Raw genomic sequence first — 27,028 nt, forward strand, 5'->3', positions numbered from 1 at the left:
TGACATCACCACATACTCTCCCACCTCAGGGCATTTGCGCATATTATTCTTTCTCCCTGAAATAATCTTCTCATTCCAATTCTTTCACCTACAAAATTCTATTTATTCTTCAGATTCCAACTCTAAATTAATGTGGAACATGTTGAGATATTCAGCTAGTTATTGGAAAAAACTGAATTCCCATCTAAGATGTTACAACAAAGTGAGTTGCATGTGAATTAAAATTAGAATAAAAAATAAAATCCATAAAAGATGAAAACTTAATGAATATGTATATAGACTTGAAGTGGAAAGGCCATTCTAAACAAAACATCAAAGACAGAAAGCATAATGAAAAATAGAATTAGATTTTATATATGAAACTTTAAAAAACTTATGAAAAAGAACAGAGAAAAAAGATTAACAGGAAAAAATATTGCTTTCATATATGAAAACATCAAATTAAATACACCAAGACAGAAAGATCTTACAAATCAGTTTATTAAAAATCTAAGCCACAACAGAAAAATGGACAAGGTATATGAAGAGTCATTCATAAAAGAAGGACTAACTGTGGTCAAAAAACATGAAAAGATGTTCAGCCTCACTAACAGTCAAACAAATACAAATTAAATATCAATTAGATTTTTCTGGTTTATTTCATTTGATTTTATTTTGAGATGGAGTTTCGCTCTTGTTGGCCAAGCTGGAGTGCAATGGCGTGATCCTGGATCACTGCAACCTCCGCCTCCCAGGTTCAAGCAATTCTCCTGCCTCAGTCTCCTGAGTAGCTGGGATTACAGGCATGTGTCACCATGCCCGGCTAATTTTTAAAAAAATTTTTTTTTGTATTTTTAGTAGAGATGGGGTTTCACCATGATAGCAAGGCTGGTATCGAACTCCTAACCTCAGGTGATCCACCCACCTCAGCCTCCCAAAGTGCTGGGATTACAGACATGAGCCACCGCACCTGGCCTATCTTTTCTTATTTAATTTGTGATAATGTTTTAAAAGGCTGGCAAGGGAGTATGAAAATATAGTACTTCCAAAACAGTAGGGAAGACTACAAATTTATTTTAAAAATTCTGAAAGGCAAGTAGGCAAAATATTTTAAAATGTTTATTACATACCTTTGACCTGTCAATTCCACTACTTGAATTACAACCTAAAGAGTGTACCATACACATTCCCCACATTTTTTTACCTCCTTATTCTATTGCCTCCTGCCATCAGTGGAACTCCCCCAAAACTATTCTTACTAAGGTCACCAATGGTCTCCATGACACTAAATTCATACTTCTCACTTCCAACATCATTTAACCTGCATTGGCATTTTAACAAAATTCACCACTTTCTCCATCCAGAGCAATATTTTTTATCTTGCTTTCTGTGACCCACATTGTCTAGTTTTGCTCCTGTTTTTTTAAAGTACTTTTCCTCAGCACCACCTCATCTCCTCTTTACCCTCCTCAATTATAGCAATTTCTCGGCAGTCTGACCTGGTCCTCATCCTGTGGTATTTAAGTGATCCCATTTTCTCCCATGGTTTTCGTTATCATCTATATGTTGATGACTCAAAAAGCTGTATCTCTAGGTCAGTCATCTCACATGAGCTGCAAAACTGTATGTTTTACTATCTATAGACATCCCCATTTTGAGAGCTAGAAGTAACTCAAATTCAACATGTCCTAAACTGACAACAACCTTTCCCCTCAAAGCAACCTGTCTACCAAGAAACAGAGTGAATGGCACTTCCATTGCTTGCACCAGAAATTTGAGATTCTCACTTGATTCTTCCTTCTCTTTCATGCTCAACAACCAATCATCGATTACTATCAATTTCATAAGTAAAATTTTAAATTCAGAGTGACCATATTATTCCTCTGTTTAAAATCCTTTAACATCATCCCTAATAGTCCCTTCACAAAATCTAGTCTCCCTAACTCGTAAGCATCATTCTGTGCCTCTCCCTATTCCCTACGTGCTAGCCTTCTTTGCAGTTATAAACATGTCATGCCTTCTCTGATTCTGGCCTTTAACAAGCTATTCATTCTACCCGAAGAATCCAATTCCCCTAGATTAACTTAATCTACAAACCTTTGCTAATCCTTCAAATGTCTGTTTAAACGACTTGTCCTATGACAGGTTGATCCCCCCTCCCCCAGCACGAAGTAAAATCTATTTGCTATACATTTCCATGTCACTTTTAATTTTTCTTTCATCATTCTTTTAATTACTTCATCATTCTTTTAATTACTTATTTGATGGCTAATTTCATCCCTCTCCTCTAAGCCTATTGGGACAGGGACATTGTCTCTCTTAATCATGCACATACCTCCATCATCTGGAATAAAGAAATATTTGCTGACTTGATTTGAAAGACCATCTGTAGAAAGATATATGTAAAAGGAGATTATTATGTTTATTTAATGAAAACAATGGAAGCAAAGTGCTCCCAATAGGGAAAGGATAAGTAAGTTATAGCACATCCATACTATCAAAAATTTACAACAAATCTATAATAAACCTACTTAGATAGATATGACTATATATTGTTAAATAAAAAGCAAGTTCAAACTCGCTATGAAGAGTAGTATCTCATTTTAACAAAAATTCTATATGGATGTATGTTTCTGTATATGTAGGAAAAAATTAAGAAGACTGTTTACTAGGATATTAAACAACTGTATTCTAACTCTCTTAATAATGAACATGTTCTACTCTTATAATCAGAGAAAACATACTATTTTTAAATGAAAATATTTTAAATTTAAAACTGCGGAGGGATTTTTTGGCAACTCTCTCTCTCTCTTTTTCTTTCTTCTTACCCCCCCTCCCCCCGCCAGGAGTCAGAGAGTGCTCTTATTTGTTAGAAAGGTGCTTGACCAAACAGGCAGGGTTCCAAGAGGGGTGTCATTTGAGTTGTGGCTGTGAGGCAAGCAGATGGGATGTTGTCACTGTTCTTGCAAGAGGCAGTACTCTCGCATGACAAGGGTATCGAACTAGGCTTCTACCATCTGTTGCTCAATGATCCATTCATGACTGCCTTGCTGATCTGTGTGAAAAAGTCTTTTAGTTTCCCAAATGCAAACCACCTGGGAACATTTCTGCTAAAGGAACATCATTTGATAGAAAAATTTAGACATTTATAGTTCCTTTGAAACAAACATTCTCGAATCAGGATTACACTCATAAACACAACAAAACTTAACAGCAGAAAGGACCAGGAATGAAGTCTGTTCTTTTGATTTTGAAAAAGTATAAATCACCCAGGCGCAGTGGCTCACGACTGTAATCCCAACACTATGGGAGGCCGAAGCGGGTGGATCACCTGAGGTCAGGAGTTCGAGATCTGCCTGGCCAATATGGTGAAACCTCATCTCTACTAAAAATATGAAAATTAGCCAGTCATGGTGACACGTAGTCCCAGCTACTTGGGAGGCTGAGGCAGGAGAATTGCTTGAACCCAGGAGCCGGAGGTTGCAGTTAGCCAAGATTTCACCACTGCACTCCAGCTGGGGCAGCAGAGCAAGACTCCATCTCAGGGGGTAGGGGGGAAGAAAAAAATATAAACCAACACATGGTCTCAAAAAATATGAAATAGTCACAGACTCAAAGAATTGTGTATCTTTCAGTTAATATAAGGAGCGTCTTCTCTCTAACAGAAGCTCTTATGTTTCAGCCATTTCCTTTATTGGCATAAAATAATGAAAGGGCAATAAATTTTGGGCTCAGATAAGCCTGCATTTAAATTCTAACTTTTCCATGGACCAGTTTTATGAACTTGTGAAGGTGTCTACCATTCTCTAGGAACATCAGTTTCTTATCAACAAAATGATTACGAGAATATGCACTTCTGAAGGTTTTTGTGAAAACTAAAGGAAACAATAACGTAAAACTCCTGGCTCAAAGCCTAGTGCATTGTAGGTGCTCAGTTAGTTCCTATCATTTTTTGTTCAGTCACTTTTCTTCCTTCTAAAAGGACACTTACGGAGTAAACCTCTATGACAACATGCAATAAGTGTCTTGCTGGCCTACAGATGAAATGCTCATTCCACAAATATTTAAGCACCACTATGGACTGTACTCCAGAGATTCAATTGTGAACAAGAAAGAAATGATTCCAACCCTTGTGAAGTTTATATTTCCATGGTAGGCTAAATAAAGGCAAAAATACATCCAAATCCCCAGACTTTATGAATGTTATGAATGAAATTGCTCAAGAAAAGGGTCAAGAGCCAAAGAATCCAAGTAGCCTCCAACAGCCAGAAGAAAAAAAAAAAAAAAAAACAAGGCAATTAATGCTACCCTAAAGTCTCCAAAAGGAACCAGCCCTGCCAACACCTTGACTTTAGCCCCCCAAAATGGATTTCAGACTTCTGGCCTTCAGAACTTAAAAAAAGAAATGTGTGTTGTTTCAAGCCCCTAAGTTTGTAGTAGTTTGTTGCAACAGCCATTAAAAAAAAAGAAAAACTAATAAACTGGGAGGCATTAAACTACTAATTACACAATAATTTAACACAATTGTGATAAGTGATAGAAGATTAAGTAAATCGTAATGAGTGTTTACAAAAGAGAGACACAGTCTTACAAGCAGAACATCTCATTTGGGCAACTAAATTTTGATCTCACATTTTCAAGCTAAAAAGGTTTTTACCAGGCAAGGAAAGATAGATGAAGAGAGAAAGAATTCCAGGCAAAGGAACAGTAAGTACAAAGGTCCTAGGCAGGAAGGAACAAGCTCACAGAGGCTGAAGCCCAGAGACCAGGGTGTAACAGGAACAGGAAAGAAGAAAGGAAGATATAACATCAGGTAAGGTAGGGTGGGGAAGACACGAAGGAAAGATTTTACACAAAAATGACAGACTAGCTTGTTTCAGATAAAATCCTCCCACCCCACTTAGAACATTTAGAAAACCTTAACAAAATTGGTTTTTAACCTATTAAAAGCATCTGAGAGCTACCAAGGCCATGAGCGTTTGGGGAATTAAGATTCCAGACCTGGCCAGGCGTGGTGCCTCACACCTGTAATTCCAGCACTTTGGGAGTCCGAGGCAGGTGGATCACGAGGTCAGGAGTTCGAGACCAGCCTGGCTAACATAGTGAAACCACGTCTCTACTAAAAATACAAAAAATTAGCCAAGCATGGCGGCGGGCGCCTATAATCCCAGCTACTTGGGAGGCTGAGGCAGGAGAACCGCTTGAACCTAGGAGGCAGAGGTTACAGTGAGCCGAGATTGCGCCATTACACTCCAGCCCAGGGGGACAGTGCGAGGCTCTGGCAAAATAATAAAAAATAAAAAAATAAAAAATATTCCAGACAGAAGGAATTTCAGAGAGGTAAGCCTGAAACCCACAAACACTTTTTCTACCAAGGCATTTGCTGATTTAAGAGTAGTTAAGAGACTATAAAGCCGTGCACAAAGTGGCAGCTTGAGCAATTGAGAAATTTAACAGACTTTTAGAAACATCTCATAGGTTGGGGTTGGAGCTAAGGGTCTGTCAGGAAGGTGAGGTCCTGTTAAACATTCCGCCCTTTCATTTGCAACCTCCAAAAGGCTATTCTAAGAATAAGGCAGAAGCAGAAATAGATCAACTCTCAAAAAGTCTATATATCTAGACTATATATCTAGACTACATATATATACATATATATATGTAATAGAAACCAGGTGGGAGAAATGAAGAGCAAATAACAAAATATGTTTAAATTCAAATGCTTCAGGAGTTATATTAAATGTAAATAGACTTAATATTTCCATTTAAAAACAAAGCCTCTCAGGCTGGATAAAAGTAACAAAATCCAACTATATTCTGCTTACAGGAAAACCCTTTAAATAAAATGACATCAAAAGGTTGAAGGTTAAAAAAAAAAAAAGAAAGATATAAGATGAAAACTCTAACCAAAAGAAAACACAGAAACTATCCTTTAAAGTAAGAAGCATTACTTGAGATAAAGTGAGACATTTAGTACTGACAAAGGAGTGAATCCAACAAGAAGATATAACAATTTAAATGTGTATGCACTTACTAATAGAGCCTCAAAATATATAAAGACAGTAAAAATCAAAAGAATAGATGGAAAAATCTGCAATCATAGTAGAAGATCTTAATATACCTCTCTCAGTAATTGAAAAAAATTCTGTCTAGGTGCAATGGTTCACATCTAAAATCCCAACACATTGAGAGGCCAAGGTGGGAGGATTTCTTGAAGCCAGGAATTTGAGACCAGCCTAGACAACAAAGTGAGACCCATTCCTACAAAAAATTTCAAAATTAGCCAGGCATGGTGGCATGTGCCTTAGTCCCAGCTACTCAGGAGGCTCACTTGAGCCCAGGAGTTAAAGACTGACGTGAACTTTGATCATGCCACTGCATTCCAGCTTGAGTGACCCAAAAAAGAGAAAAAAATACAGATTTTGTTAAAAGTATTAAAAAAAAAATGAACAATATGGGCCGGGTGTGGTGGCTCACGCCTGTAATCCCAACGCTTTGGAGGCCGAGGTGGGGAGATCATGAGGTCAAGAGATCGAGACTACCCTGGCTAACACGGTGAAACCCCATCTCTACTAAAAATACAAAAAATTAGTCATGCGTGGTGGCACATGCCTGTAGTCCCAGCTACTCGGGAGGCTGAGGCAGGAGAATCGCTTGAACTCAGGAGACGGAGGTTGCAGTGAGCCAAGATCGTTCCACTGCACTCCTGCCTGGCAACAAAGAGAGACTCTGTCTGGGAAAAAAAAAAAGAAAAAATTGAACAATATGATAAATTAATCTAATTGATATATATTTCTATACCCAACAAGACATTCTTTTCCACTGCTATCTTGGCTCACTGCAACTCTGCCTCCCGAGTTCAAGAGATTCTCCTGCCTCAGCCTCCTGAATAGCTGGGATTACAGGTGCACGCCACGACGCCTGGCTATTTTTTGTATTTTTAGTAGAGATGGGGTTTCACCATGTTGGTCAGGCTGGTATTGAACTACTGACCTCATAATTCACCAGCCTTGGCCTCCCAAAGTGCTAGGATTACAGGTGTGAGCCTCGTGCCCAGCCTACATTTCTTTAAAAACACAACTTAATCAAAACTGACTCAAGAAGAAATAGGAAATCTGAATAATTCTTTATCTATAAAAGAAATTGAATCTATAGTTTAAAACCTTCCTAAAAAAAAATCCCAATCTAGATGGTACTGGTGAATTATTCCAAACATTTAAGAAGAAATATAACCATGTTACACAAACTTTCAGATAATAGAAAATAGAGAGCATTTCACAACTTGTTTTATGAGCATTACTTCAGTTTAAAAAGGAAAACCTGATAATGACATTAAAAGAAAGGAAAATCTTCCTCATGCAAAGACCTGTAAAAATCCTAAATAAAATACTAGTAAATCGACATATCCAGTGACATAAAAAAAAAGTAATACATCATGACCAAGAGAGTTTATTTCAGGAAAACAAGGTTGGTAACAGTCTAAAAATCAGTCCATCAAATTCACCACACTAATAGAGTCAAGAAAGAAATTCTCAATAGATAGCAAAAATAAAAAAAATTCAGTGGTATATAGATAGTATGGAATACTACTCAGCCACAAAAAAGAATGAAATAATGACATTTGCAGGAACCTGGATGGAATTGGAGACCATTATTCTAAGTGAAGTATCTCAGGAATGGAAAACCAAACATCCTATGTTCCCACTCATAAGTAGGAGCTAAGCTATGAGGACTCAAAGGCATAAGAATGACACATTGGATTTTGGGGACTCAGGGGAAAGGGTGGGAGAATGGTGAGGGATAAAACACTACACATTGGGTACAGTGTACACTGCTTGGTTGATGAGTGCACCAAAATCTAAAAAATCACCACTGAAGAACTTGTTCATATAACCAAACACCACCTGCTCCCTAAAAACCTATTGGAATAAAAACTAAACTTAAAAAACCAATAAATAAATAAAGATAAAATTTATTCAGCACTTATTTTTGATAAAAGCTCTTAGAAAACTAGATTGTAAATTCTCTTTTAGATTGTACGTTCCTTAAAGTAAAAAAACAAAAAAGTCTTTTCAACTCTATGTTCCTCACATCCCCTTCAATACTAAACTTTACCAAAGAGACATGCACTAAATATTCACTGAAGTTAATGCAAATGTCCACCTAATGTGATATGCTTTTTTTTCAGCTTTCTGAGGTAAAATTAACAAATAAAATTATATACATTTAATGTACAATGTGATTATTTAATATATGTACACATGATAAAATGATTACCACAATTAAGTTAATCAATACATTTATCACTTCACATAATTATCTTTTTATTTATTTTTTTTGTGAGAATGCTTAAATTAAGATCTACTCTCAACAAACTTCAATTATACAATAGGTATTATTAACCATACTAATCATGCTGTAAATTAGATCCTCAGAACTTGTTCATCTTACAACTGAAAGTTTGTACACTTGGACAAACATTTTCTCATTTTACTCACCCTCAGATCTCTGACAACCATCATTTTAGTCTCTGTTTCTGTGAGTTCCTTTTATTAGAAGATTTCCACATATAACTGAGAGCAACACTATTTGTCTTTTTTTGTCTGGCTTATTTTACTAAACATAATGCCCTCCAGTTTCATCCACATTGTCCCAAATGGTAGAATTTTCTTTGTTTTTATGGTTCAAAAAATTCCATTGTATAATATACCATCTTTTCTTTATTTATTCATCCATTAAGAGACCCCTAGGTTATGTCCATGTCTTGGCTACCGTGAATAATAGTGCAACAAACCTTGGAATACAACTATCTCCTCCAGACACTGGGTTTTTTCTTTCAGATATACACCCAATAGTGAGATTGTTGGATCATATGATACTTCTAAATTTAATTTTTTGAGAAACATATGTATTGTTTTTTATAATGGCTATACCAATTTACATCATCACCAACAGTGTACAAGGATTGCCTTTCCTCTACATCCTCATTTTCCTAATAATTAGTGGTTTCGAGGACTTTTCCATGTGCCTGTTGGCTATCTGTATATCTTCTTTAGAAAAATGTCTATTCAGGTCCTTTGACCATTATTTAATTTGATTATTTGACTTTTTTTGATATTGAGTTGTATGTATTTCTTATAAATTTAAATAGTAACCATCATCAGATATATGGTTTGGAAATATTCTCTCCTATACCATAGGTTGCCTTTTCACTTTGCTGATTGTTTCCTCTACTGTGCAGAACATTTTTACTTTGATGTAGTCTCATTTGTTATGTTTATTTTTATTGCCTGTGCTTCTAGTCTCATATCCAAAAAATTATTGCCAAGACAAATGTCAAGGAACTTTTCCCCTAAGTTTTCTTCTAGTAGTTGTATGACTTTAGGACCTAAATTTAGGTTTTTAATCCATTTCAAGTTAGTTTTTATAAGTGGTTAAAGATATCAGTTGTCTATGATTTGAACGTGGTTTGTCTTCACCAAAACTCATGTTGACATTTGGTTCCCAATATGCCAGTATTGGGAGATGAGGCCTAGTGAGTGATGTTTTGATCATGGGGGTGGATCCCTTTGAATAGATTAATGTCCTCCCTCGGGGGTGAATGAGTTCTTGCTCTGTTGGGAATGAGTTATTTCCCACTAGAGCATATTGTTATAAAAGAGTCAGCTTCCTCAGTTTTCCTCTCTCTCTCGTAACCTCTCTCACTATGTCAAAACTTTGCACACACCCACTCCCTGTCCACTTTCTCTCATGAGTGGAAAGAGCATGAGGTGCTCACCAGAAGCCAAGCAGATGCTGATGCCATGTTTCTTGAATTTCCAAGCCTGCAGAACTATAAGCTAAATACATTTCTTTTCTTTATACATTACCCAGCCTCAGGTACTCTGCTATAGCAACACAAAACATACAAAGACAGGGGTCCAGTTTGGGTAATTTTTGCAAGTGGAAGCCCATTTTTTCCAACACCATTTATTAAAGAGGCTAGTTCTTTCCTCGTGTATTCTTGGCACCTTTGTCAAAGATTAATAAACCATTTATGTATAGGTTTATTTCTGGGCTATCCATTCTTTTTCATTAGTCTGTGTATCTGTTTTCATGTAGTACCATATTGTTTTGACCACTATAGCTTTGTAATACACTTTGAAATTACTAAGATGGTGCCTTCAACTTTGTTCTTCTTTTTTAAAATTGTTTTGGTTCATTGGGATTCTTTGTAATTCCATACAAATTTTAGGATTATTTTTATATTTCTATGAAAAATGCTATTGAAATTTTAATAAGAAATTGCACTGAGTCTGGGCACGGTGGCTCATGCCTGTAATCTCAACACTTTGGGAGGCTAAGGCAAGCGGATCACAAAGTCAGGAGTTCCAGAAGTTCGAGATCAGCCTGACCAACATGGTGAAACCCCATCTCTACTAAAAATACAAAAATTAGCCGGGTGTGGTGGCGCATGCCTATAATCCCAGCTACTCAGGAGGCTGAGGCAGGAGAATCGCTTGAATCCCGGCAGTGGAGGTTGCAGTGAGCCAAGATCATGCCACTGCACTCCAGCCTTGGTGACAGAGTGAGACTCTGTCTCACAAAAGAAAAAGAAAGAAAGAAAGAAAGAAGGAAGGAAGGGAGGAAGGAAGGAAAGAAGGAAGGAAGGAAGGAAGGAAGGAAGGAAGGAAGGAGGGAGGGAGGGAGGGAGGGAGGGAGAGAGAAAGAAAAGAAATTGCACTGAATCTACAGTATGGAGGTAGTATAAACATTTTGACAATATTAATTTTTCTAATTCTAATTATAGAACATAAAATATTTTCCTTTTATTTGAGTCTTCAACTTTTTTTTTTACCAATGTTATACACTTCTCGGTGTACACAATTTTTTACCATCATAGTTAAATTTATTCCTAAGTATTTTATTCTTTTTGATACTATTGTAAATAATGCTTTAATTTCTCTTCGAATAGTTTGCTGTTAGTATATACACACAGCTAACTTTCATATGTTGATTTTGTGTCCTGCAACTTTTCTGAATTTATTTATTAGTTTAATAGGTTTTCTAGATGAATCTTTGAGGTTTTATACATAGGAAATTTTGTCAACTACAAACAGGGACAATTTAACTTCTTCCTTTCCACCTTGGATGTCCTTTCCTTTCCTGCATCATTGCTCTAGTGAATTTCCAGTGCTATGTTGAATAGAAACAGCTATTGCTGTTTAGTAGGCATCCTTATCTTGTTCCTGATCTTAGAGAAAAAGCTTTCAGCTTTTTTCCATTGAGAATGGTGTTAGCTGTGAGCTTGTCATATATGACTTTTATTATTTTGAGGTACATTCCTCCTGTACCTAATTTGTTGAGTTTTTATCATGAAAACATATTGAAATTTGTCAATTGCCTTTCCCATATTTATTGAGTTGATCATATGATTTTTATCCTTTATTCTGGTAATGTGTTGTATCACATTTGTTGATTTGTGTATGGTGAACAATTTTTTTATTCCAGATATACATCCCACTTGATCATGGTTAAGTGTTAAATGGTAATCCTTTTAGTGGGATGTTAAATTTGGTTTTCTAGTATTTTTTTTTTTTTTTTTTTTTTTGTAGTGTCCTCGTCTGGCTTTGTTATTACGGTAATAATAGCCTTCTAAAGTGAATTTGTTAGTGTTCTCTCCTCTTCCATTTTTTTAAGAGTTTGAGAAAAATTGGCATTAATTCTTCTTTAAATGTTTAGCAGAGTTCACCAGCGAAGCCATCTGGTTCTGGGCTTTTTTTGTCGGTAGATATTTTATTATTGTTTAAGTCCTCTTCCGATGTATAGGTCTATTCAGATTTTCTATTTCTTCATGATTCAATGTTGGTAGGTTCTATGTTTCTAGATATTTATCAGGTTATCCTAGGTTATCTAATTTGTTGGTGATAATTGTTCATAGTCTTTTATGGTCCTTTATAGTTTTGTGGTATCATTGTAATGTCTCCTATTTAATTTCTGACTTATTTATTCGAGTCTTCTCTCTTTTTTTCTTCGTCTAGCTAAAGCTTTGTCATCTTTGGAATGCTTTTGAAAATTCCAGTGTTCAGACTCAGAATGAGATGGAATATGATGTGATGCAGAGAGGCAGTGAAAAAACAATCTGTACTGGTGGGAAATAAGAGAAAATTTACCAGCTGCTATGAGTGGAAAATTGTGGGCAAAGAAAGAAATGTTGCAGTCTGTTTAAGAAACTTTACTATGATATGGACTATGAAGGCTCTAGTAATGGTTTACATGTTGGAAGTTCTGTTTAAAGTGATTATAGATTACTCCCATTTACCTCTCTTTTTCATAAAATACCACAGTATTCCAAAAAAGTGATAAAGAACATATACCTTTGAGGATAAAAATAAAGATAATACAAAACAGGAGACAAAGACATCAGTTTCAGAATTTTTCAAAGTATGTAGAAATATGGTAGCTATCTTAGCAAATTATAAAGAACAGAATGCTAACTGCATGAAAGAGAAATGTTAATAAACTTGGAACCAACCCAAATGCCCATCAATGATAGACTGAATAAAGAAAATATGCCACATATACACCATGGAATACTATGCAGCCATAAAAAAGGATGAGTTCATGTCTTTTGCAGGGACATAGATGAAGCTGGAAACCATCATTCTTAGCAAACTAACACAGGAACAGAAAACCAAACACCATGTGTTCTCACTCATAAGTGGGAGATGAACAATGAGAACACATGGAAATAGGGAGGGGAACATCACACACCAGGGCCTGTTGGAGGGTAGCAGGCTAGGGAAGGGATAGAATTAGGAGAAATACCTAATGTAAATGATGGGTTGATGGGTGCAGCAAACCACCGTGGCACGTGTATACCTATGTAACACACCCGCCGGTTCTACACATGTGTCCTAGAACTTAAAGTATAATAAAAATAAAAAAGCAAGATAGTTTGTGATATATAATTCCAAAAGTCTCAGAAACTAGAAGGTCCAGGGACCCTTGAAGTATGGTACATGCAGAAAAGAAAAGAATGATTTTAGGTCTTCATGGGGAGTCTTGAATTTTTTTGCCTATCTCCTTTTCAGAAGAGAATGTTTCCAGCTCAAGTTTTAACTGACAACATAGCTTAATTGACTACATACAAAGGCTTGGGGCTTTGTCACGTGTTGCTAAGTGATCTTTAAATCAAAAGCCTAGGTCATCAGGGATTAGGAATTGCTCCAACACTTGCTTATGTCCCTATATTCACCTTGTTGCTCCAATTTGGCCTCTGAGTGTTTCTGCTACATTCAAGTCAGCTCAGTAATTAATTTTTAAAAGTGGGTGTAAGTTTGGGGGGAAGAGGGTTCTAGCTTATTTTTACTGAGGTATTTAATAGGACACTTTTCTAATTAATAGATGACCATGTTTCTGAGAGTTTAACTCTTTTCTATACGCCTTTTGAATCTCCTAAAGACTTCATAAAAAGTTTTAAGGACAAGTTCCTAGAACACCTTTCCCAGCCTATCAGCCAGATAACCAATCATACCTCCTCCACCCTACAGACGACTGGAAATTTACTCAACTGAAAAGGTTGAACAAGTGACATGAGATACAGGTGAGGATGGGGATGATCCAAAAGGGGATGAATGTGACTGAATGGTGAAATCCTAAGTGCCTCTGCCATACATGCTCACAGAATGCTGGCAGCCAGGCTCAGAACTCCAGGCCTAAGTCGGAGAAGCCCTCTGCAAAATGGCCAGCCTAAGAACGAACACCTATACATGATGACACTTGAGAATCTGCAGCCAAAGAGCAATAATCCTATAGTAAAGCCAACTACCCATCAGCACCCCCACACATGCACTTCTTCTACAGCTTTGTAGAACATCTACCTTAAGCATGTAAAAAAAAAAAAAAAAAAAAAAAAAAAAAAAAAAAAAAAAAAAAAAAAAAAAACCTAAGAATTATAAGACATTTAAGAAACTCCTCCACATGGAAGATAGACATTAAAATAAATAGGAAAAAACATGCCTGAGAGACAAAACATAAAGCAGAAGAAAACGCACCCCAATACACTTATATTAAATATGCAAAAGAGAAGATTTTGTCTTCATAGAACAAGAAAAGGAGGCTATAAAAATGAACAAGCAGATCGAATAAAGACTTAATAACTTCGGAGTGAATAGCAGATTCTAAGATCTTTCAGAGAGGGTAAAATAGTTACATAAAGAATAAGTAATGAGGATCTCACCAAATTTCATAATCACAATGTAAGAAGCTGGGCTGCAGAATGACACTCCAGAAGAAAATGGAGCAATGGTTTCAAAGATTTTGGAGACAAGAGGCACACTAGATTTCTATATAGAGCCAAACTATTAATTGAGGGTAGAGGGAGGAAATGAAATATTTTAGCATGTGCAAGTTCTTAAATAATTTACCTCCCAAGAATTCCTTCTCAAGAAAGTAATGCAAGATATGAGACCCCAAAATGAAGATATAATCCAAGAAGAAAAAAAGACAGGGGATCCAGAAAACAAGAACTCTACCAAGCAGGGAGTAAACAGAGTTTTCAGGCCAGTGAAAAATAAAGATGAATACTATGCAGCGGCCTAGATTCAAATGGGGACAGAGACCTCCAGGAGGAAAAAGATAACCCTGAACTAGTTGGGTAATTTTATGGAAGATACACACTTCCAGTAGAAAGTCTGGCATGAATTATTGATAGGTATGTTAAAACTCAGAAAATAAAAGAGGCAGTTATTAATGTTAGTCAAAACAAAGTTTAATCATCACAGACACTACAAGACGTGGCTCTGAATAATAAGGTAAAGAGTGAATAATGATTTAACAAAAACGACGATATGTGTGTAGTGAGAAGTAGCCTCTAAGTCAGCAAAAATCCTCACTTTTTATAGTATTTTCCAATAGATACTAAAATGGAAATATTAGTAGATATCAGTGGATATCAAAAGAAACATGTTATTTAGAAATCAGGAGATAAATTTCAAAAGACATGCTCCCAAAAAATCTCATAGCAATTGCCTCTGAAGAACCTCTGTGGAAGATAAGAGATTACTGGTTTCATTATGTCTCATAGAACTATTTGTCTCTCAGATACGTATGTGCATTGATTTAAAAGAAAATTTAATTTTTAAAATAAAAAAATACATAGTATTCTTTAATGTTTTCAGATTCACACGTGTATCTCATTTGAACGTGATTTCACTTTTTGGCTCCTTGAAGTCCAGCTTTGTCTAGTTTGTGGGCCTACTCAGTGTTCCAGGTGCTGGGCTAGATGCTTACTGACGTTTATATATTGGAGCCTCACAACAATCATATGAGGATGTTCATCGCACTTCCCTTTTCAGATAAGAAAATAAAGAAACTAAAATAGAGAATAAAAAACAACGTTCCAGCATTTCTTGGAGTGAAGGGTGGTTCTGTGACACAGTTCTGGCCAAGGAGCTGTAAGTAAAAATCTGCAGGTGGCTCATCTTTCTGCCAGGAATGTAGGCATGCTACAGCCTTCTTAAATTAAAGAGCATACAAGCCACACACAGACAATGAAGGCTAGAAAAAGCCTGGATCACCAATCTTCTCCATAAGCTGCCAAGTCAGCCAGGACTATCTACTTCCAGACTTCTTGTTAAGTGAGGAAAATAAAGGTGTTTAAAAATATTTAAGCCACTCAAGTAAGATTTACTATTGCACATACCTAAACATAACTCAGCTAATAGAGGCTCCAAAGCCTCTTCTCTTTTCTGGGTCTTGTTGCTTCTCAGACACCCAATTTAGGCTGTCAGGAAAGCAGAGAATAGTTCCCAGGAGAGGTTTCCCCTTTTCAATGTTCTTTCACATTTCTCTGTGAAGGTACATGGAAGTGGGAGTCTCCAGAGAAGTGTTGATGGATTGCAATGTCATATAAGCACCAACTTTCTGAGATCTAAGTCATAATTTTTCTGGCTTGGTGAGCTAATCAATAGAAGCTTTCCTTTTGAAGCTGGTTGATAGAATCGGCTAAGATGGCAGAATTGCCTAAGGATAGTCAGAGCCCAGGGCAAGGCAGGAATTGCACTGGACTTATTTGACTTTTTGTTGTTGTTGTTGTCATTGTTTTAAGTTAACTTATAAATAACAAGCATAGTAACAATATCCTATAGACTGAATGTCTGTCTTCTCCCAAAATGCATATGTTGAAAACTGATCCTTAATGTGATGATACGTGGAGGCGGGATCTTTGAGAAACGGTGGAGTCCTCAATAATGGGATTAGTACCCCTATTAAAGGGAATCCAAAGAGCTCCATCCCCCGTCAACAATGTGAGAATATGGCAAAAAGATGGCCACCTATGAACTAATAAGTAGGACCTCACAAGACACCAAATCTGCCAACGCCTTGGTTTTGGACTTCCTAGTCTCCATAACTGTGAGAAATAAATTTCTGCTGTTTACCAGCCACCCAGTCTATGGTATTTTGTTATAGCCACTAGAACAGACTAAGATACAATGTTAAGGGGTAAGGAAAACAACCACCCACATATTCCCTACCCTACCACAACTATTTTCATTTTCCAGTTTTCTTAGAGTCTATGCACTCAGGCATTCTTACTTTTCACAGCTATAATCATATACATCTAATTCAGTTTCTCTTTTACTTAACATTATCACAACAAATCATAAACATTTTTTCTATGCAAGGTCTCCATCATTTTCACTTTAATAATTTATTCTTTTATTAAATACCTGCTATGTTACAGGCTCTAATGTTAAAGCTACAAATTGAATAATATTTTATCAAGTAGCTACATCATGGTTACTTGACCATTCCACTGAGAGGATGAACATTTAGCTTATTTCCAAGTTTTCCGTTTATATATAATGCTGCCATGATCATCTTCATAAGTAAATATACCTTTTTTGTTTGTGATCATTATTTTTGATTCTTGGTAGTGAGACTGGACCAAAGGCTAGGGATATCTTAAGGCTCTTAAGATACAGTACTGTAAACATTTTCGATGGGGGGACTTAACCACTTTGCTGGAGTTGCACTGGGCTTTCTTCTTCAGATCAGTGTCTTCTGAATCAGAATCTCAAACAGATGTCATTGGTTGGCAGAGCCCAAGTTATGTTCTGTGTTAGAGTAGCAAGGAAAATTGAGGAAGAAGTGAGGGTCTCATTTCTACCTTCAGACATGGAGATAGATGAGAAAATTTTTCCAGATGTACAAATATGTTTTTTTAATGCTACGCAGCCAAAACTCAAGCTATCATTTTACATGAGTGAACAGACTGGGCCATTTCTCTCAGTTGACCCTACAATATGGCTTGAGCTTGCACCACTTTACTGAAACTATTCTTTCTAAGATCATGCTTGACCTTAGGTTCCCCAAACCTTCTGGCTAATCTTTACTCATTGTCTTGCTAAGTCCCTTACTTTATTTTGGTAATTCCTCCTCATTCTTGAAAGTTTTTTTCCATTTTGGTTTCCATGGTACCATACTCCACTGGTTCTCTTTCTCTGTTTTCAGACACTTTTTTGGTCTCCTTTCTAGTCTTCCTCCACTGGATGCCCAAATATTGTGATTCCTCAAGGATTCTGCCCAACTTTATTTTCTTAAGCAATATCGTTCTCACTTATGGACTTAACTACCACCTTGTATCAGTCTGGCTTTGGTTAGGGAAAAAAATCATTTTATATATGCCAGATATGAAGAGTTTAAATATAGGGGACAGCAAACCTTGAAGAACTCAGAGTAGTGAAGGTCAGGGGAACTGCCACCAGTGTTCTCAGTAGCCATTTCAATTATCTTGACCTAAGCTGGTAGTTTTTAAGGGCTCGCCTGGAAACATCTTTGAACCTGACATCTGCTCCTGCATCTATCTGCAATCGACTCTGGAAAACAATGACCTCTTCCCTCTTGCCTTCCAAATCTGCAGTGAGTCTCATCTCATATCTGCATTAGCCTTTCCAGAGTCAGGGAGAGTATCTGGTCACAGAATCCCCAGAAAAGTTGGCATTCACTGTGATTGGACTCCTTTAGCTAACATGTTCACCTCTAAACCAATCCCCAGCTCTATAGGTAAGGCATGTGACTTTGTCTATGCTAATCAGTACACTTCATCCTCCTAAACCCAGTATAACTAACAGTCCAAAGAAGGGGACTCTATGCCTGTGGAGCTACAGGTGAAATCACCTTCCACAGAAACACATAGATCTCACTGAAATCTAAGCCTCTTAGAAAAGGGAAATAGGAAAGACAGGAATCCTCAGGTGTTCAGTATGTATCTCTACTTCCATTGCCTTTGTTTTCTCCTGCAAAACCATAATAATCTCATCATAACCAGTAACTCTTCCTCTAATCCATTTTCTCATTACAGACAATGTTATTTATAGAACATATAAGTCTGAAAGTGTCACTCCCTGTTTAAAACCATTCGTGGCTGTCCTTCACCCTATTCTGTATAAAGTCTCTGTGATCTGGCCTCATTTACCTCAAGCTCATCTCTCTCTGATTGCTGCCTCTCATTTCATGCTCCAGCCACATTCCAATCACAATATGCCTGGCATAGTGCTTGTCATACACTATGTGCTCCGCCAATGATTGCTGAGAAAACTAATGCATGAATAAATGAGATGAGATGAGATGAGATGAGATGGTTTATTTCTATTGCGAAGTAAAACTAAGGTAGTCTTCTGGGTGTTTTGTATCCCACTTTCCTCTCATTCTGTGTGGGGCTCACTGCACAGTGGGTGTTCAAAGATGCTTGTTAACTAACGAAATTAGAACATTCATTTTATTACCCAAGAAAGAGCTCCATTGAATTTTTTATTCCTGGCAATTTAAAAAGATTTTTGTGGGTTTTATAATGATTGGCCTGTTGTAGGATAAGGAGTGGGTGAAAGAATTCATTAGCTTATTAAAATACAATGAAAGGAACATAATTAAAACATTTAGGCAATTTCTGTATCACAGAAAATGAATAATCAGAGGTACAAAACAAATCCTCAGCCAATTGCCTGGCTGAAGCCAGCCCACACTTCCTGCTTTCTCATAACACTGTCAACTGGCTGGTTCCCAACACTCTTCTCTATCCACTCCTCATAAGCGAATTTGCTTTAATGAACTCTATTCTTAGTGCAGAAAGCTTAAGTCATGGCAGCATAAATTACGGCAGGCAAGTCCTCTGAAAACCTGGAGAGGGAGAATTGGGGTTTCCTTTTCCCTATCTGCTTCTAGTAGTTTGGTTTTGGCTCAATAACTGTACCTGCCGCTGTGCTCAGTGATTACCCACATCATCTCATTTCATTCTCCCAAATAAGGTATATCTAATTATCCTCTTTTCATGAATGGAACTGAGGTTTAGTGATGTGTCCAAGATCACACAGCCAGTTAATAGAATCAAAACCAAAGTAAATGGTTTTAAGTAGACTCCCAAGAGCCCCAGCTTTTAAACATTATGTAAACCTGAATAGTCAAATGATTTCCCTCTTTGATTTCCATGGCACTTGGTCCTTCTCCCCGCTGCAGTAAGAGGATTCAACCCACCCCTACCCCCGTGCCATTAGACACAGCAACTAGCGTTGCATGTTTGATGAGTGACTGTCTAATGCTGTTCTCCTCCCTTCCCTACTCCTTGCAACTTTTGCCATTATACCTCCTGCTGATCCTTGGTTCCTTTAGTGCCTCACATATCTCCTTGCCTCCCCATCAGTTTCCAAGGATCACCAAATGTCCTTGAGTTCCTCACAGTAAAATATGGAATAGTAACACCTGAAGATCTGATGACACAGAAGGAATAGCAGCTTCTCATCTTAAGATGCTAAGAGGAAGAACACAGGGATAATAAGCCTACAGCAGCAATACCCAAGAGGTAAAGTACTCCCAAGCAGTTTGGCCTAGGACCTAGAAATGGGAACAAGTTCAATTTCTACTTTAAATGACATTATCTAGGACATCTCATATTAGACACTTTCAGTTGCTTTCATATTCACTATGTCATAAATCCTATTAGGAGACCATGTGTCTCATTTGACTTATTCAACTAACATATCTTCTACAGACCCATAAACTGAAATGTTGACACCCAGGGCAAGTGCCACAAAATGGCCACTCAAACTGGTTTTATAAGCAAAGCCTGGTTTGCAAGTGGATGTTAATAAAATGCTTTATCTTTTCATTTTAGCTAATTATTCTTGCTAAGGAAAAACTACGTTTTTTTCATGGGAATGTATAACAAATTTTTTAAATATAAAATCTTTTAAAAATATATGAAAATTACATACCCTCCATATTTTGATACCCAGATATAGTTCTGAAACTCGAGGCACAGAACACTGCCTTGCACATGACAATACAACCTTAACATTCTCCTCAGTTTAACTAAAATTAAGACTGATTTATTCCTGACTATAGACCCCTGACCTTCCTTTCCTTATAGCATTTACTTCAGAAAGCTTTCAATTGTAAATTATTTCCCTGCCCTTTTGAGATATAAATCATCTCCCAGCTTTTTGCCAGATTTATCCAAGAATGTCTTTCTCAAGAACCTGAGAGCTATCTCTTTGAAATGTAATCTTCAAAAAAGATAGTGTTCCTATCTCACAGTCTCTGTGGAAAACTAGGGGCCTATATTAATCGGAGTTCTCCAGGAAAACAGAATGGGAAAAGGGTTGGGCAGGGAGGGGCATATTATAAAGAATTAACTCACATGTTTATGGAGGACAGTAAGTTCAAAATCTGCAGAGCCAATGTTTGAATCTGAAGGCTAGACGCTGCTTTAAAAGCAGGAAGAGTCAATGTCCCAGTTGGAAGACCATCAGAGACGAGCCAATGATCCAATTTAAAGATGACTAGGCAGGAGAATTCTTTCCTTCTTTGAGGAAAGTCAGCCTTTTGTTCTAGTCAGGCTTTCAACTGATTGGATGAGGCCCACCCACATGGAGGACAATCTGCTTTACTCAGTCTGCTGATTTAAATGTTAATCTCATCCAAAAACAGCCTCACAGAAACACCCAGAAAAATGTTTGAGTACCATTACAGAGCCTAACTTCAGTAAGTGCCAATTAGCAAAGACAGATGCCCAAATTACATTCACCAACTTATCACCTAATGTTCTCCAGTGCTTTTCTGCTAGTTCATCTTTGGGCTTAAAAATCTGCCCACCTTTATTTCAGTGAAGTTGAGCTCAGTTCTGTACTAAAATCTCTTTTACTGTAGTAACCCAAATAAAATCTGTCTTTCCATTTTTACCAGGCATTCAGTGCAATTTTTCTTCAACACAGATTAATGAAGACTGCACAAGCAAGTTATCTACCAAACTAAAAATCAACCCTGTAGAGTAGGCATCAACATCTCTGTTTAGCTACTCCTATAAATAAAAATAAATATTAATGTGTACTTATTATGTGTCAAGTACTGTGTTCAATGATTTGTAAATTAATTTATTTAATGCTCACCACTACTCTATGTATTAGATACTCTGTTACTCCCATTTCACAGAAGAATTATCTGAGAATTACACAGATTAAGTAACTTACTAAGGTCACATCGTTTTATATAGTGGAGTCAGAACTAGAATTAAAATTGTTGTAAAGAAATAGCCTGTCTCTAGAGTCACATTTCTACTCAAAATACTATCTATTTTCTTTTCTTCCCCCCACTCCAATAGAAAAAAACACAGAACTCTATTATTCTCAACACCAATGGCAGTGGTTTTCATAGGCCAGGTGAATGAGTTCTGTCGACAGATAGGTGGCCCCTACTTGCAGGCAGTGGGCAGATTCCACAGGACCAGGATAACCGAGTCCCTGTGTAGGAACATCTTGGAGATGTAGCAGTCTTTGTTGACTGGCTTGGACTTCTTCTTGCCTTTGCCACTCTTGGGTACATCAGTTCACATCGCCTTCACGTTCTCCAGCACCGTGTTGCGGTGCCTGTCGAAGGCCTTCACGTGGCCCAGGAGTTTCTTATCGTTGCCACAGTTGATGAGCACTTGGGTGTTGTTCTTGACTGACTGTGTGGGTACAGAGAGTGGACCCGTGTTAAATTCCTCCTCCTCTCGCTTCTGCAGCTCCTCTGGGTTCATCTCACTCTTGGGCTTGTTGAGGAGGCTCATGATGGTCACTACGCTCTAAGTTCACTCCTGTTTCCTCCGCGTTGCTACTGCCTGAATACTATCTATTTTCATAATGAAAACTGATGCCTCTCTTTTCAAATGTTTTGGATTTGAAGATGCAGCCACCTAGGGTAATGATGACCCACTACTGATCTATGTAGGTGAAAAATCAATGACTAGGAACGGAGTCCACAATTTTCATGAATGCAAGTTTTATGTTGTTTTATTCAGCTCAGGCTTCTGAAACAAATATCACAGACAGGGTGACTTAAATAACAAAAATTTATTTGCTCTTAAGTTCTGGAAGATAGAAGTGTGAGATTAGGGTGCCAGCATGGTCAGTTTCTGCTGAAGGTCCTCTTCCTGGCTTGCAGACAGAACTTTCTTCCTGAGAGCTCACATGGCTTTTCCTTAGTGAGTACATGTGGAGAGAGATCTCTCTTTTCCTCTTTTTGTAAGGCCACCAATCCTATCTGATTAGAACAATGCCTCCCCAAAATGCCCCTTGGCTTCATTTAACCATAGTTATCTCTTAAAAGCCCTATATCCAAAATATCGTCACACTGGGAGTTAGGGGGTCAACATGAATTGGTGCAGGGTTGGGAGGGACACAATTTAGACCACAGCATATGTAGGCACATCTTTCATCCTCTTCTCCTTGGCATGGTCACAAAGCCCTCAATACCTGTTTGAAGGGAAGAGAATAAGTAGAACAAGTCTGACGGAAATAGGTAGAAACCAAGGGTGGAATGTGAAGACAAGTTCTATCAATCATCAGAAAGGACAGAGACAGGATTGCAGTTGCCTGAATTTCTACCTGAAGTCTTGGGAGGAAAAAATGTGTCTGAAGAAATAATAGAGCTAATATCATAGACCTTCAGTGAAGAGAGACATGCAGAGACAGCAGAAAGAAAAATCTATCAAGATGAAAAGTGAACAAGACTCTACTCCTCCAGCAGCACTGAATAAAAGCAGACTTGCAGAGGGAACTACTGTCCATACAAGCAGTCCTCAGTTCAAGGAGCATCTGCACCTCTTGCTACTCCACTTTCTGTCCCCTCCCATACTACACAAAGTCCATTGCACTGCCCAGTAACTCCATCACAAAAAGTGCAAGGAAAGGAAAGGGAGGATAAGAGGAATAATGAAGTCCAAGTCTTTAATGACAGTTAGAGTCATAGACCTAAACATGTCTTTCACTACTTTCTGTTTCCAATACAAAGACAAAAGCTAGGAGAAAGGAGCTTCCTTCTTGGCATCCCTCAGATCATCTACTTGGTGGGGTTCAGGAATGGATTTATGTTACCTATTGTTTGTAAGCTTCTTGGCATCTTGAGCCTCTGGCCCAGGTGGGCTTCTCTGAGGCTCCAACAGCCATGGTAGGGTGGGTCCGTTTCTCTAGGAATCTTTTGTCTGACCTTCTAGCTCCTGGACCTTCCCCATTCCCTTCTAGTGCTTAGCACCAAAGAAAGGGTGGCCTTACTTGTAATTCTTTTATTGTCAATTATTTTAACTAGGGGTAGATGCATGTGATACAAAAAAAAAAAATGTGATGTTTCCCCAAATCTTAGATCCTTGTCCCAGAAATAACCACAGCTCCATGTGCATCTGTGCAGAGAAACTTGACATTTTAAAGTACTTAATCAAAACAAATGACTGCATAGTATACACAATGATACAATAATCTGTGCCCACAGCCAGTGGTTGTACACACATAAAACCATTGATTTCAGAGTTGCTGCTATCTGTTTTACTATTAGAAGCAGATACCACCAGGGTGAATTACAGTAAGTATATAGCTATGAATCAGTTTGACATGTTAGTCAAATATGTTATCACTTGTTGTTGTTTTTATTAATAGAATTAAAATTTCATTTCAGTTTCCATAGAGTTCTGCATAAAAATGAATGAGCTTATACTGCCAGCTCTTACATAATGGCACTTAAGTTAACTACAACAATTATGTTGTTCACCACAAGGTCTCCCAATCCAAGCCATGTGGCTGAATCAAGCAGTTTATAAATAATAAAATTATTATTTGTTGTGTGTAATAGACACAAAAAAGTGGTACTAACTTCCCATGCTCACCATAATCCCATCCCAGATCCAGGAAATGGTACCTGTGTGGCCAGGACATGCTCTTCATTAGGATGGATGTGGCTGCTGCTGATAAATGCAGCTATTATGACTTTGAGTCAAGTTTTAACTTGACTCAGTTTCCCACCAAGGCACCTGCCTGAAAAGTGGAGTTAGAGGAATAGGGTGGCAGCTAGATGCATTAAGAAAACAAAATGCCTGAGTTTGGCATGACTCAGTTCCTGTAGAGGTTAGCTCTGAAGCCTGTGCACAGGGTAAAAATTGCTTATAGCCAAATTATCCTTAAAAATCCCTGGAAAGGCACAACTTTGTTCATATACCATATCTTAATAAGTCTAAGAGAACAAATCACTGATTCTGCAGTCAAGGTCCAGTTGAAACGGCTGGTTGATGTTTAGAGGCCACACTGTATGAGGTATACAAAACTCTGAACTTGAATCACCTTCACACAGTGGCATGCTCATGCTATAAGATGCACTCAGGGAATCAGGGAAAACCAGGTTCACATCTACCATTCATTCTTTCTCCAGGGCATACACTCACTGACTGCAGTGGGCAGCAAAATCACCAGTACTATAAAATTATGCTTCTCCTGTGTTCCACTTCTGCCTTCTTTTATTTTGCCTGTTGAGTTTGTTTGAATATCTATGGTTTATACACTTAAAAGATTGTAGCTTATAGGCTTAAACTTTGCTCCATAACAACCAACAGGCCCAGATTTGTGTATATGGCTCAGATATTTTATAGTTCTCTCCTTGTTCTCCACATAATGTGCCCATTGGAGCTTCCAAGAATCTGTCTTCCCTGAGATTATAAGATAGGAAACAGATGCTTACTTTTCATTGCCTTTTACTGACCAATGGATAGATTACTGGCTAAACAGCTGTACCTTTCTTCATGAGAAATTGACTAATTCCAAGAATCAACATTTTTATGACCAGGCCATGCTAACCAGGACAAAGTTATTCTATTTTAATGTGCATTTCTGATTAAAATATATTCAACACATGTTTTAATTCTCCTTTCCCAAGACAAAATTATCTCTGAATAATGTTTTGGAGCAAAATTACTGTACATTAGTAACTGCTTTCGTTTATTCTCTCAAAGTGAGGTAATCATAAACAAAACTTTAAGAAATCTTTGATACAGATGCAAGAGGGATTGTTTGAGTTGTGGGAGGGCAATATCAAGAGACAATGTTTGTTTGTAAAGCACACTTTATTTCCAGCTAAACTTTATGACTATCAGTCTATCTCACTGGGCCTAACAACTTAAACAGGAAGCCTGGCATAAGCTATGCTCTGTGACTGCATTTCCCCAAATTTGTTCTTTGAAACACTTTTCTGCAGAATTTTTATAGGTGTTACATCAAGAAGTTTGAGAAACACTTTTGGTTTTGAAGTTTCATTTACTATAAGACTTCTCAACACTTTCAGTAGGATAATATTCATGATATATGCCTCAAAGAACAGGATATAACATGTGCCACTTCCCAAACATGTATGGCCACACCCTTTTAACAGAGCATCTCCAGGGACTAGTGTTCCATGCACCATACTCTGGAAAATGCTGCTCTGTCTGATATACTTAGGATAAGCCAGGATAGGCATGGACTAGAGATAATAAAATTGTTCAAAAGCACTATTATTAACAACTATTATCTTTCTCAAGTCCATTACAGAATTAAGTTCATCTTCTTGGGCTTGTATGAGAAAGACATAAATGCTTGTGGAAGGTCTAGATCTATAACAAATAGGGCTAATTAATAAAAATTATTTGCTATAGTAAAGAGAAGATTTCAGAAGCCAAAATTCAAAAGCCAAAACGATCCTGGGAAAAGAAAGAGTCAGATGAAAGATTCACTATGAAATGGGATTGAAAACAGAAAATGAAAGACAAGATAAGATTCAAGCAGGAAAAGTGGAACAGCTCTGTAATTAATTTCACATATAGCATCCACCAGGCACTACTGAGACAGTAGACCAGCATAGTTTGCTGGGCTAGGACCCTCTACCAACGTCCATGTTGCCCTTCCTAGAGCTCAAACCAGCCTCCTCGTTATTTCTTTGTGGCCCTCCCAGCTGACCACAACTTGGCCCAACTGTAGATCTTCCTAAAATCTTATCTTGTCCTAGCTCTGGTCAATTCAATCTTAAAGCCAAACTGTAATGCATGGCTTATGCTATGTATTTATTTAAGACTAAAGATCAGCATGGCACTTATAAAAGTATAATTCCAGGTTGTTCTCCCAGTCATACTGGGACATTACCACATATGTGGTATCTTCAAATCTGAGATCAATGCCTCAGTTTCAGCATTTGCAGTTATCTAGCAAGGCTTTCCTGGAAACACTGGGGATCCAGCACTATTATCTGGTCACCGTCACCTACTTTACACTTACATAAAAGAATATATTACATCCTTTGGTCTCTTTCAGCGCCTTAATTCCACAGAAAAATACACAGAATCAATAGTATGTAATATTTCACAGCTCATTAAAGCCCTTTCATAATAGCATACAAATGTAATATGAGATAAGATACTACTGTTTTGCCACTTACTTTAGACAAGATACCTAGCTTTTCTGAGCCTGTTTCTTTTCTTATTAAAAGGAGATAATAGCTACCTCACGAAGCTTTTGAAGGAATCAATCAGATAAAGCACACAAAGTATTTATTACATGGCTTTGCACATGACTAGCATTTATTGAGCTCTCTTTACAGAGAACTATAACTTTACATTTGTGAGTGTCATAATTTGGAATTATCACTTAAATTTCAAAGGCAAAATTTAAAAATCACAATAAAGGAAGGCCCATGTGTCTCTGCTTTACAAAGCCAAATTTAAACGTGATTTTCTTTTTTTTTTGTT

The 27,028-nt window shown here is 37.4% G+C and overlaps 1 pseudogene; it reads right to left on the bottom strand.

Annotated features, from left to right (window-relative positions):
- Positions 1-21,703: 21,703 nt before the first annotated feature.
- Positions 21,704-22,068, bottom strand: LOC108544921 (small nuclear ribonucleoprotein Sm D2 pseudogene; annotated as a pseudogene).
- Positions 22,069-27,028: the final 4,960 nt, after the last annotated feature.

Source organism: Rhinopithecus bieti, unplaced genomic scaffold (assembly GCF_001698545.2).
Source record: "Rhinopithecus bieti isolate Rb0 unplaced genomic scaffold, ASM169854v2 scaffold_26871, whole genome shotgun sequence".
Taxonomy (NCBI): Eukaryota; Metazoa; Chordata; class Mammalia; order Primates; family Cercopithecidae; genus Rhinopithecus; species Rhinopithecus bieti.